Source organism: Dermacentor variabilis, chromosome 5 (genome assembly GCF_050947875.1).
Source record: "Dermacentor variabilis isolate Ectoservices chromosome 5, ASM5094787v1, whole genome shotgun sequence".
In the NCBI taxonomy this organism is placed as follows: Eukaryota; Metazoa; Arthropoda; class Arachnida; order Ixodida; family Ixodidae; genus Dermacentor; species Dermacentor variabilis.
Window position 1 is genome coordinate 180,468,017 of NC_134572.1, and position 12,126 is coordinate 180,480,142.

A 12,126-nucleotide genomic window follows, 5' to 3' on the forward strand; every position below is an offset into this window, starting at 1 on the left:
ATAAAACGTTATGTGTATAAGACGAATGACTCCGACGAAGATGTGGTGACAGTGTTCGTTGCTTTAGCACATTAAGCCACAGATGCATGTACAAGTGGAACCACTGCAATAAACAGCGATTATGCATGTGCGCATAGTGTTATTGCTTTCCGCGTTAAAAAAGTAAAAAAAAAGCAAATGAATATTTGGGCCAATGGCGGCAGAGAAAGTGTAACAACCAAGTCACAAGTACGTCTTAAGCCACAAGCACGAAGATCAGGCAGGTCCATGCACTCATGCTGTTATCGTCTGCCTGTGTTCTGCGTGTGACGCCACAACGGATAGCGAGGTGACGCTACGTACTCCAAGCTACATTATTACATGATGTTATCCGAAGCGTATGCTATCGGCCGTCGCAGTAAACATGGGCTATTTCCCTTTTGCAACCCAGTGCTGCATAACTACCATTCCCAGGGTGGATGAAAGATCGCAGCGCCAGAGCTCACTTTTAAAATTACTGTAAAAAACTCTGCAAGTGTGTATAAGAACAGTGGGCCTCGAAGTGCCCGCGACGGCAGTCGTTGTGAGGTGTGCGCACCTAAAAAGTAATATAGATTACGTGCCACAGCAATAGGCTTCCCGGGCAATTAGAGGTTGTAATGCGGTGTAACATAATTATAATCTCCATTACATTGGACGGAAAATCGGGTTAGAAAATAATTTATAAATGCGCAAGAATACTTATAAATTAGGTCAGTTAGTGTGTATTCATTTTGCTTGCGCTAAGTAGTGTAAGACGCAATGGGCACGGAACGAAACACTGGGCATGAAGCGAACACGAGGTGATCACAGGGGAGCGTAAACTACCAACTGGTTTATTGCCGGATCATACCACAGTCTATAAAGCACACACCAACGCATGGCGACTGCGTGAACTATGGTCATAGCATATCTCATATCGCCTTCTCAAGTATCTGTTTGTTATTACGCTATTAATACATTCTCTGTGTGTGTGTGCATTCCTCGCGTGAGTGATTTCAGCTTTGGTAAGCATGACTGAAGGCATGCTCATGCAGTTGTGGTTTTCTTCTTTCTTTCTTTCATTCTTTCTTTCTTTCTTTCTTTATTATAACATAAAACATACAGTCAAATATTTTCTCAGCCCGCCAAAGCAATGATGCTCTTGAGCGGGACTGGGCAGTGCTCTGGCCCAAATCGCAGTCTTGTGCTCTAAGAACAGAGGAAACAATAGGAAGAGAGAAAAATGAAATGTACAATACCAAAATTAAATTTCTTGTATACGCCACAAAGAGTAACCTGTAGTCCGCGAAAGCACCGATGCTTCTATATGGACCACTGTGTATTTGCCTTCAACAAGGCACAACACAAGGACACATTTTCGAACCCTCCTCCCTTCCATGCCCTCACCCTGTTCCTCCATCGCTCGTCTAATTTCTTTTATTTGTTCCTGCACGAGCCATAGTTTAAGCGAAGACATATTGTTATGGGGTTACAGCAGCAAAATAAATGTACAGCACATCCCTCAATTTCATCATATACAGTTGTCAATGTGTTGGAAAAGTAGCAGTCATTAAACACTAATGGAAAGTAAAAAAGAACAAAATGCACATAGAAAGAACACAAAATTACAGTCTCTTTTATACAATTGCTAGCGAAAGTTCATCAGAAAGTTCCTGCCACATGTTTTGCTTCTGCTATTCCCAGTCACTTGTGAGAACCGTGTGACGCACAAAATCTTTTACTTTCCTGAGTGACGATACTTTGGGAACTTGTGTTTTACTAAGTAGAACAGTACATAAAATGATCGCGTTCTTTTACCGTAGTTCATGAATGCTTTAGCCCGAAAGAATGTTTCAGACTTGCGCAGATCGCGGGTATTGACGTTTCTTGTTTTAAAGGATTCATCAAAATAATGCTTCGTAAGTATCACGGAGAGAAACAGTTGTTTATCATCAAATATACTATGTTCTGCCATCAGCTCACTGTGGCCGATCGAATTGCTGTTTGTTCCGTATGCTATATTATTCGTTATTTTTGTATCATTCTATTTAACACGTTTAGGCTATATGGCGAAGCAAGTCCGCAGATCGTAATGCCATATCGTAATATGGTTTCCCCTAGAGCTTTATATGTCAGTTTTCTTAACCGAACGTCACATACTGATATGATTTTGTACATGACTGCACATACTGCTCGGAGTCTTTTAGCTACATATTGTATGTAATGGACAAATGAGAAATATTAATCGAAAATAACATCAAGGTACTTTTTTTTTGTGGCATACTGCATACTTTGGCAAGAGCATCCAATGCAGTATTCACTATGCAGGTATAGATGTGCAGTTAGCTGCACTTGTTTGTGCCGGCTGTGAAAGCAGATTAACTGCGTTTTTGCTTTGTTCACAAATATGCAGTTGTTCTCAAACCATGCGATTATTTTGTATATATCGTCATGTAACAAAGTAACGCATTCATTAACATTTTCATGGAGAAATATTAAAGCAGTACCATCCGCAAATTGGTATAACTTTGAGTTTAGCGCTAGATGGGCTAAATCGTTCACTTGCATATTAAAAAAGTAGTGGGCCTAGTACCTGATCCTGATCAGAGAAAGCAGCTTTCTTCATATGAAAACACGACTTTATTAACGCCCGGAGCATTGCAAGTCGTGCGGTTCTCGCCCTGAATTAAAAAAAAAAACTAGTGTCATTTTTAAACACGCAAGCCAATTGACAAGGGAAATCGCCGAATCTCACAATATAAAGATTGGGGACAAAGCGTGTATCAGTGAACCGTCTATCACTCTTTATGACAAGGAACTGCATTACCTATGTCAATTTTGACTATGTGTCAGTGTGTCACAGTTGCCTCGGCGCATATCTGTATCTTGTGCATGTCATGGTTATCAAATGGCTCCCATATATATATGTTAGACATATCTTCAATAAAATTCAGTTGAGATTCAGCGTTGTGTCGTCGTTTTACTCCTTCTATTGTCCTTGTCTTGTGTGCGCTGTTACAACCCCTCCCAGGCGTTTGAATGGCTTACGTGTTGCAACAATCGAGGAGCATGTGTAATGATGGAGTAGGCAAGCGGTGAGTGGGAAAATTACACACATGAAAACATACGAATGTTTCATGTAACTTTACGGATAAAGTTTCGGGGGCAAGTTACTTCTTATGCAATTCAAAATGCAGTTAGCTTGATTTACAATGCCTGTTATGAGACATCAGAAACCGAGATTGGACGTTATATAAGCGCCCACATACTTTGATGATGATGCAACCGAGACCTCAAATCTGAAGAAAACGCATCCGTGCCCCACGTAGGCGTGTCTTCGGGGAAACAAAACAAGCGTTTTTTTTTACTATTTACTCGCATTAGCCACCTTTGGCACATAATTTCTACGGTGTGCAAGTCTGCCAGAAGAATAGCGTTATGCGGAGCGCTATGAAATGGGCGATACAAAACAGCATCGACAGCGAAAATCGAACACCACAAGAAATGCCGTGAGGAAGATCCTTAATAGCTATTACCAAAATTTGGGGCCCGAGGACGTGCCTGGGGAATGCCGGACATAACAGATGGTAAAGATAAAGAACTGTCGTTAACTTGCACAAAGTTTTTACATAAGAATTTCCGTTCGCTACCTTTTGCCGTCCGGTTCTTGGCCTATCCCCCTAGTGGGTGCGAGCCATCACCGAGCTTAATCATCGTCATCAACTACCACGTGTCTTTGTTTTTAAGAAGAGACATAAACAATAAGAAACTAAGGGCATAGGGTTCTGACGGGACATATTTAGAAGCAGTCTAACGTGTTGAACTATTGAAAGCTTAATCAAGTTCTAAAAGAACTATCATCAATGAGAATTTTCAGATCAATACTGAAATAATCTCATTATTAACTAGTGTAAGTTGGGTTTCGTAGGACCAGTCATATAAAAGGCCTTGTTGCCTTTGTCGAAATAAATCAATAGATTCGAAGAACTGCGTAATATTACTATAAATATAGGTTCCATTTAGTTAGACGACACACCGGTCAAAGAAATACATTTTTCGTGCGCGCGCTGTAATACCGCCGGTCCGATGCCGTCGTGGTCATTTCATCGTCGTACCTCTAGCTTCGTCATTCGACTCTTGTGATGTCGTTATCGCCACGCTTCTTAAATCGACCAAGTGTCACAAGCTCTCTTATACCTTAGGCCACTAGTTATGTGCTCGTGGATGTGATACAATCGCCATCATTGTATTGTCGTCATTCCATCTTCGTCATCCGACTCTTGTAATGCCTTCGTCGTCACAGTCTCATCCTTATGCTATCATCGCCATGAAGTCCTTGTCCCACATCTTGAAGGGGCAGCGCAATGTGATGAAGACAGAAGGCAGGAACGCACAGAACAAAGCTGACTTCCTGTCTTTTGTGTTCGTCATCTTGTGCGGCCACTTCAAGATGTTTAACCAGTACTAACTGACCCAAATGTCGATCCTTATCACACAGTCTTCATCATGTCATCGTCTCCATACCCTTGTCGAAGTAATACTCTCCTCATGGCATCATCGCCATTGCATTGCCGTCACACACTGATCATCATGCATTCATTGTCATGCCATTTGGTGATACCATGGCACTCGTTACATTATGATCAACCTAACTTCATTACCCGATCCTCATCACGCCGGCTCATCACACAGTTTCAGTGACACTATCGTGGTCATGCCGCCGTCATCACTCTGTCGTCTTACCAACGCCATTACTTCACAAAGGTCATATCATTCTCGTCATACAAATGTAGCGCAGTACTACATGCCACAATCCCGGCAGGGGCGTCTGCATCAGTAGGCGTTTAGTGCGTTGCGACACCACGTACCCGAGCACATGAGGGTTGGACCCTCCCGCGTGTAACCGTGCGCGGCTTAGCCGTGTCTGGGGAAAGGGGCATCCGGGGGTTGAGCCGATGCTGGGTGTTTGGACCTCTAAAGCCCCCGGCGGAGGCAACACGCCCCTTTGGCCTCTGCTTCACATAGATGGCACCCCCTGACTGACCCACCCGGGAGAAATCGGTAGTTGCCTTTTCCTGTCTCTCTCTCCCTGTAGCCTTCGTCTTTCTCTCACTTTTCATCATTCCTATCTTGTCATAGCTTCCGTTTACTTCCAATTTTTCCTGGCAGCAAGGGTTAACCTTGTGTGAATAGCCAACCTAGGTTAGGTTAGCTCATATTTGGTTATAGTGATAACGTACAGCTGGCGTTTGCAGGACCTGTTTTTACAGTCCATGTAACGTCCCCTTGTAGGGCTCCACGGTGGATGGCTGGCGTTATTGCCGAAAATTACATAATTCTATGGCTAGTTCCTTCCCTCCCCTCCCAGATCGCCCTCAGAAAAGAGGGCGCACCGAAGATGTATTTCAGTTTTTTTGACGACAAGGACCCAACTTCCCACGATTTGATGTGATTCACTCGCAAATGTCAGACACGCAAGTACGCATAATCTCCCCATTTCTAGTTTCAAAGGCTTTAACTGAGGCTCTTGGTCAAGCCTACAAGGCAACAAGGATGGCAAGTGAAGATCTCCTCTTGGAGCTCCACAATCTGAAACAATTTGAAAAGTTACCCAGTCTCGTGTCATTTGGGGACGTTCAAGTGACAGTGACTCCGCACCGCACTGTGAACACTACCCGCGGCGTTGTCTCAGACGATGGTTTGCTTCAGCTCACAGACGCAGAGCTCTTGGAGGGCTTTAGCGAGCAGAATGTTGTGAATGTGAGAAGAATAAAGATGAGGCGGGATGGTAAAGAGATTGCAACCAAACATCTAATACTCACCTTCAATTCAAGTGTCCTACCCGAGTCAATCGAGGCCGGGTACATAAAGCTCCGTGTTAGGCCGTGCGTGCCAAATCCACTGCGATGTTTCAAATGGCAGCGCTTCGGCCACAGTTCGCAGAGCTGCCGCGGCCGCCAAACATGTGCGAAATGCAGTGCCCATGAACACACCACTGAAGCTTGTGCGAACGCTATCCAATGTGTAAACTGTGATAGGGAGCACGCAGCGTACTCGCGGTCGTGCCCTTCCTGGAAAAAAGAAAAGGAAATTGTTACAATTAAAGTCAAGGAAAACATAACTTTCAAGGAGGCACGCAGGCGGGTCTCATACCTGCCCAAGAAAACCTTTGCCGATGTGACGCGTCAGGGGACAGCGTCACAACGGCCTCCGACGGCTGTCCGACCCACAAGCAGTGAGTCGGCAGTTACGCCATCTGCCCCCGCGGCGGTTGCAGCTGGCGCTGCTCCGTCAACCGAGGAGAAGGGACCATCCACCCCGATGGTGGGCACAGCCGAGGCTGCCTCAACCTTCCAGGTCCGTTCCAACCCTGGCAACGGCCGGCGCAGCCGAATCCCCCAGGGAGCCCCATCGACCTGCGGGCTGGTGGGCGCAGGGGTCTTGCCCTCGAAGGCAGGACTCTCCCTGGTAACTTCTTGCTCGCAAGAGCACGTGTCCGGCGCCTCACAAGAGGCAATGGACACTACACCTATCCTCAAGGGGCGCCAAGCGCCTAAGGCGCGGCGAGGCTCCCTCGAACGCTCGAAAATGGGCAGAACTCCCGTTACAGGGCCTCGAAAGAGCTCTGTAACCTAAGGCATCACCTCCGTTTCCATACACACAGCACTTAATTACATTCAATATAGATACACAAATTATTCAATGGAACGTCAGAGGTCTTCTTAGGAACCTTGATGACGTCCAAGGGCTTATCCAAAAACACAATCCAAAAGTGCTGTGTTTACAGGAAACACACCTAAAATCCAAACACACAAACTTTCTTCGACAGTATGTTACTTTTCGCAAAGATCGCGATGATGCTGTCGCATCATCGGGCGGTGTTGCAATTGTAATTCAAAAAGCATAGCCTGTCAACGTTTACAGCTACGAACGGCCCTTGAGGCAGTGGCAGTTCGAGTTATTCTGCTAAACAAACTTATCACTATTTCGTCACTTTATCAACCCCCACATTATAAACTAAGCAAACATGAATTTCAGTCCTTTAAAGATGAATTGCCAGAACCCTATGTTGTTCTTGGCGATTTCAATGCACATAACTACCTGTGGGGCGACCCTCATAAAGATGCGCGAGGACGTCTTGTCGAACAGTTCCTTTTTTCTTCTGGTGTGTGTCTGTTGAATAAGAAGGAACACACATATTACTCTCTTGCAAACAGAACCTATTCCTCCATAGATCTTAGCATAGTCTCCCCGTCTGCACTGCCTGAACTTGAATGGGAAGTTACCGACAACCCTTACTACAGCGATCACTTCCCTATACTGCTTAGATCACCTAAAGAAAACGAATATCCACCACACGCTCCTAGGTGGAAGATTGAGACAGCTGATTGGGAGAAATTTCGATCTCTTACTAGTATCTCATGGGCTGACCTGTCTTCGTTAGGAATTGATGCTGCAGTCGAGTTCTTTACAGCCTTCATAATAGATGTCGCATATCAGAAGTTTGGCGTTCAAACGGCGTGTCCCGTGGTGGAACGATGAATGTAAGATCGCTCGAAAGAAACACAACAAAGCGTGGGGGTTGCTACGCGCCTCTACCACTGCGGAGAACCTTATCAATTTTAAAAAAAGCAAAATCCCAAGGCAGGCGAACCCGCCGGCAGGCCAGAAGAGAGAGTTGGCAGAACTTTTTATCAGGTATCAACTCGTATACAGATCAGGCCAAAGTCTGGAACAGGATTAATAGAATAAGAGGGCGGCAAACATATTCACTCCCTTTGGTAAACACAGAAGGCGATACCCTGCAAGCTCAGGCAGATTCACTTGGGGAGCACTTTGAGCGCGTGTCGAGCTCAATCAACTATTCCGAATCCTTTCTGAAACTTAAACAAATAGAAGAACGTAAGCCAATCTTACGAAAATCCAGACAGAATGCACCGTATAACCAGCCTTTCAGTATTGCCGAGTTGAAAGCTGCATTGAACACATGCAAAAGCACTGCACCGGGACCTGACCGAGTCATGTATGACATGATCAGAAACTTACATACTGAAACACAACTTACACTTCTCACTTTTCAACACTATTTGGGCTGCGGGATACCTCCCATCCACATGGAAAGAAGCGATCGTGGTCCCTGTTCTTAAGCAGGGTAAAGACCCTTCCTAGGCGGCAAGTTACCGCCCGATAGATCTCACAAGTTACCTTTGTAAGGTATTTGAAAAAATGATTAATCGGCGAATCATTCAGTTTCTTGAACAGAACAAAATACTTGATCCCAATCAGTGTGGCTACAGAAAGAGGCGCTCCACAACTGATCATCTTGTACGCATTGAAGGAAACATTCGTGATGCATTTGTACACAAACAGTTTTTCCTATCATTATTCCTCGAAATAGATAAGGCATATGACACGGCATGGCGTTACGGGATCTTGCGAGACCTGTCGGAAATTGGCATCAGCGGAAATATGCCGAACACAATTGAAAGCTATTTGTCATATCGTACCTTCCGAGTAAAAGTCGGTAATGTACTGTCACGTCCTTTTACGCAGGAAACTGGTGTACCCCAGGGAGGCGTGCTCAGCTGCACTCTCTTTATCGTTAAGACGAACACGCTACGTGCTTCACTGCCACCGGCCATTTTTTATTCCGTATACGTAGACGATATACAAATAGCCTTCAAATCCTGCAACCTCTCAGTATGTGATAGACAGGCACAGCAGGGCTTGAACAAGGTTTCCAAATAGGCAGACGAAAACGGATTTAAAGTGAACCCCAACAACAGTTCTTGTGTGCTTTTCACAAGAAAGAGAGGGCTCATTGCAGAACCCAGTATCGAAATGTATGGTCAACGAATTCCTGTGAACAAAGAACACAAGTTCTTAGGCATCATACTTGATTCTAAATTAACTTTGATTCCACACATAAAGTACCTCAAGGTCAAATGCTTAAAAACAATGGACTTACTTAAAGTGTTATCCCACACAACATGGGGCAGCGACAGGAAATGTTTCATGAATCTTTACAAGAGCCTCATTCGATCACTGTTGGACTACGGTGCCATGATGTATCATTCTGCAGCCCCGAGCGCGCTGAAGATGTTAGATCCTGTCCACCATTTAGGCATACGACTGGCCACTGGAGCTTTCAGAACAACTCCCATTGAAAGTTTATATGCAAAATCAAATGTGTGGTCACTTCATCTGCAAAGAACGTACATCAGCCAAACATATTTTCTGAAAGTCCACTCTAATCCTCAACATCCGTGTTTTAATACCATTAGCGATGTGACATATGCTACACTCTTTAGTAATCGTCCCTCCGTAAGACAGCCTTTCTCACTGCGTGTGAGGGAGCTTAGTGATCAAATGCATGTCCCACTCCTCGAGCTCCGCCTAATGCATCCAGCCAAGCTGCTACCTGCTTGGGAGTGGCAGCTCAGACAATGCGATATATCTTTTGTGCAAGTCACAAAGCATGCTCCAGATATTGAAATCCAAATGCATTTCCGGGAACTCCAGTAGAAGCGCGCCTGCACCGGGTTCTACACAGACGCATCGAAATCGCGCGAGGGGGTGTCCTATGCAGCCGCCGGTCCATCCTCGGAATCCGATGTACTGCATCCGGAAACTAGTATCTTTACAGCTGAGGCCTACGCACTATTGTCGGCTGTGAAGCATATCAGGAAATAAAAACTCCAGAAATCAGTTATATATACGGACTCCCTTAGTGTTGTGAAGGCCTTGATGTCATTCTGTAACCACAAAAATCCGGTAATTAATGAACTCTATTCCATTCTGCGTAAAGCGTATATAGGAAACCTGCATGTCATCATATGCTGGGTGCCAGGTCATAGGGGCATCTAAGGTAATGTTCTGGCGGACCAGATGGCCACGTCAGTTGCATCGCATTCTGTTAATCCCACCGCCGGAGTCGCTGTCACAGATCTGAAGCCCTTCTTACGGAGGAAACTACGGAACCACTGGCAATGCCTATGGGACGCGGAAACAAATAATAAGCTCCACGTGATAAAGCCACAGTTAGGATTCTGGCCTTCCGTACCAAAATCATGCCGGACAGATGTCCTATACTGTCGTCTAAGAATAGGACACACATTTGGCACACATAACTTTTTACTCACCGGAAACGAGCCTCCAACATGTGGTAGATGCGGGGAGAGGCTGACCATCCTCCACGTCATTCTGGAGTGTCGGAAAGCCGAATCTGATAGAAAGAAACATTTTCCCTTAGCATACCGGCAGCACATCCCCCTTCATCCAGTAATGTTACTCGGCCCAGAACCGCTGTTGGACACCAACGCAGTCCTGGGCTTCCTGAAAGATGTGGTATTACATGTTATTAGCCCCACACACTCGTAGCGTCTCCTCTCTTTAGAGGATGCCGCTGTGATAGCTGTTTCATATGGCACATGCCTCTAGGCCCTTGTGTTTCAAGGGCCCTGACAAGGCAGTGGTGCTCCAGATAATTTCACCATCTAATATGTTTTCTGTATTGCATCACTCTTTCACGATGGATTTTATTGCACATAGAACACGTCATTTGTCATCGACATAATCTTATTACAGATAGATTTTACGCACTATAGAGCGACTATTTTTAAGGCCCCTATACAGCCACTTCACATTAACCCCATAGAACTCATAACTACATTGCGAACTTATCACCACTGCCTTGGCGCTCTTTGACCACACTTGGTCCTTGCGCCAATAAACACTACATATCATCATCATTACATGCCACAATGCTTTGTTCACAAAAGACGACAAACGCGCCCACCACGCTGACGGTGTGCGAGCAGTGGAATCGGCGGAATCAGGCTTCAGCACGACTGAGATGGCTCGGCTAGAAATATAATTTTAGGGTGTATACCAATCGGGAAAACCGGGAATTCTCATGGATTTTGAGTAGTCTGGAAAAAGTCATGGAAAACTCATGGAATTTGGGCCTCTGTCAGGGAAAATTAGCTGTGATTTTATTGAAAGGGTCGCAAGTCACGGTAATGCTGGCCCGAGTAACAGACAGGAATCGTAATGATCGTCTTTGACGGCCTGTCGTCGTCTGGAGGAGTTGCCAGTGTACAGTCGACGACCGACACTCCGGTTTCCCGATAATTTCTACGGCTTCGCGGCACCGCCACGTACCCCATAGAGTCAATGTATCAGAACGTCTGAAATTTCGGACGCAAGAACTCTTTGCCGTCCCATTTTCCGGACGTTTTGCCGTGACCGCAGGTCCAAAACGGCGTTAATCAAAGCCACCACCGCTCCTATTTTGGTTATCTCGCTGCCTCGAACCGGCACTCTGGCACGCAGATCCGCTGGCAGCCGTAGCCTCCACTGCGGCAACGCTAGGCCTAGCTGTTTTGACGCTCGTTATGAAGCTCCTTGCCGTTGGGTGCCGTGTGTTTTATTGATATAATTCGTTGTTGCAAGCAATCGCACGGAGATCGCCTTTTTGGTCCTCGCGATTGGCTTAGAAGCTTGGAAAGCACGGTGCGTTGCAAAATGCTGGTTCTCGACAGTCAGCGTCGCCTCCATACAGAAATGTTGCTTGGTGAAGCATACGCACAAGTATTCCAGTGAAGCCTAACAAGCGTGGGGAGGGGCTATAGCCAAGGGAGACAGTATGTATTCCTTAATTATACACGTGCGCATCCGGTATTTGCTGTCACAGTACGAGCACCGATATACCTAATACGTGTACTGACAGGCCTTCAGAGCGTTTTCGAATGTGCCTGTTGCGGTTTAAGCCCTTAAATACAGTAAATAACATGCATTTATTTTTTCCAACTGGTCGATTTTTTGGACGTTTTCGCGGCCCCTTAGGGGTTCAAAAAATAGGACGTAAACTGTGCAACTGACCAAGAAGATGATTCATATGGCCCGTGGGGCGAACGAGTGGCGGAATGAGGACAAGAACAGAAGGAACCTATGCACTGATGAATGGACGGGAAAGGGAGTGTGCCGCCGCTTCTTTCAAGGAGGTTGAGCTCAAAAAACAGTGTTGTCTAACGCCGAGATTCAGGTGTTCCTAATCCAGACCAAACTAAACTCTTTAAAGCAATGAACCGCAACACTGAGGTGTTGTGCGCGGGCTGAGAGTAT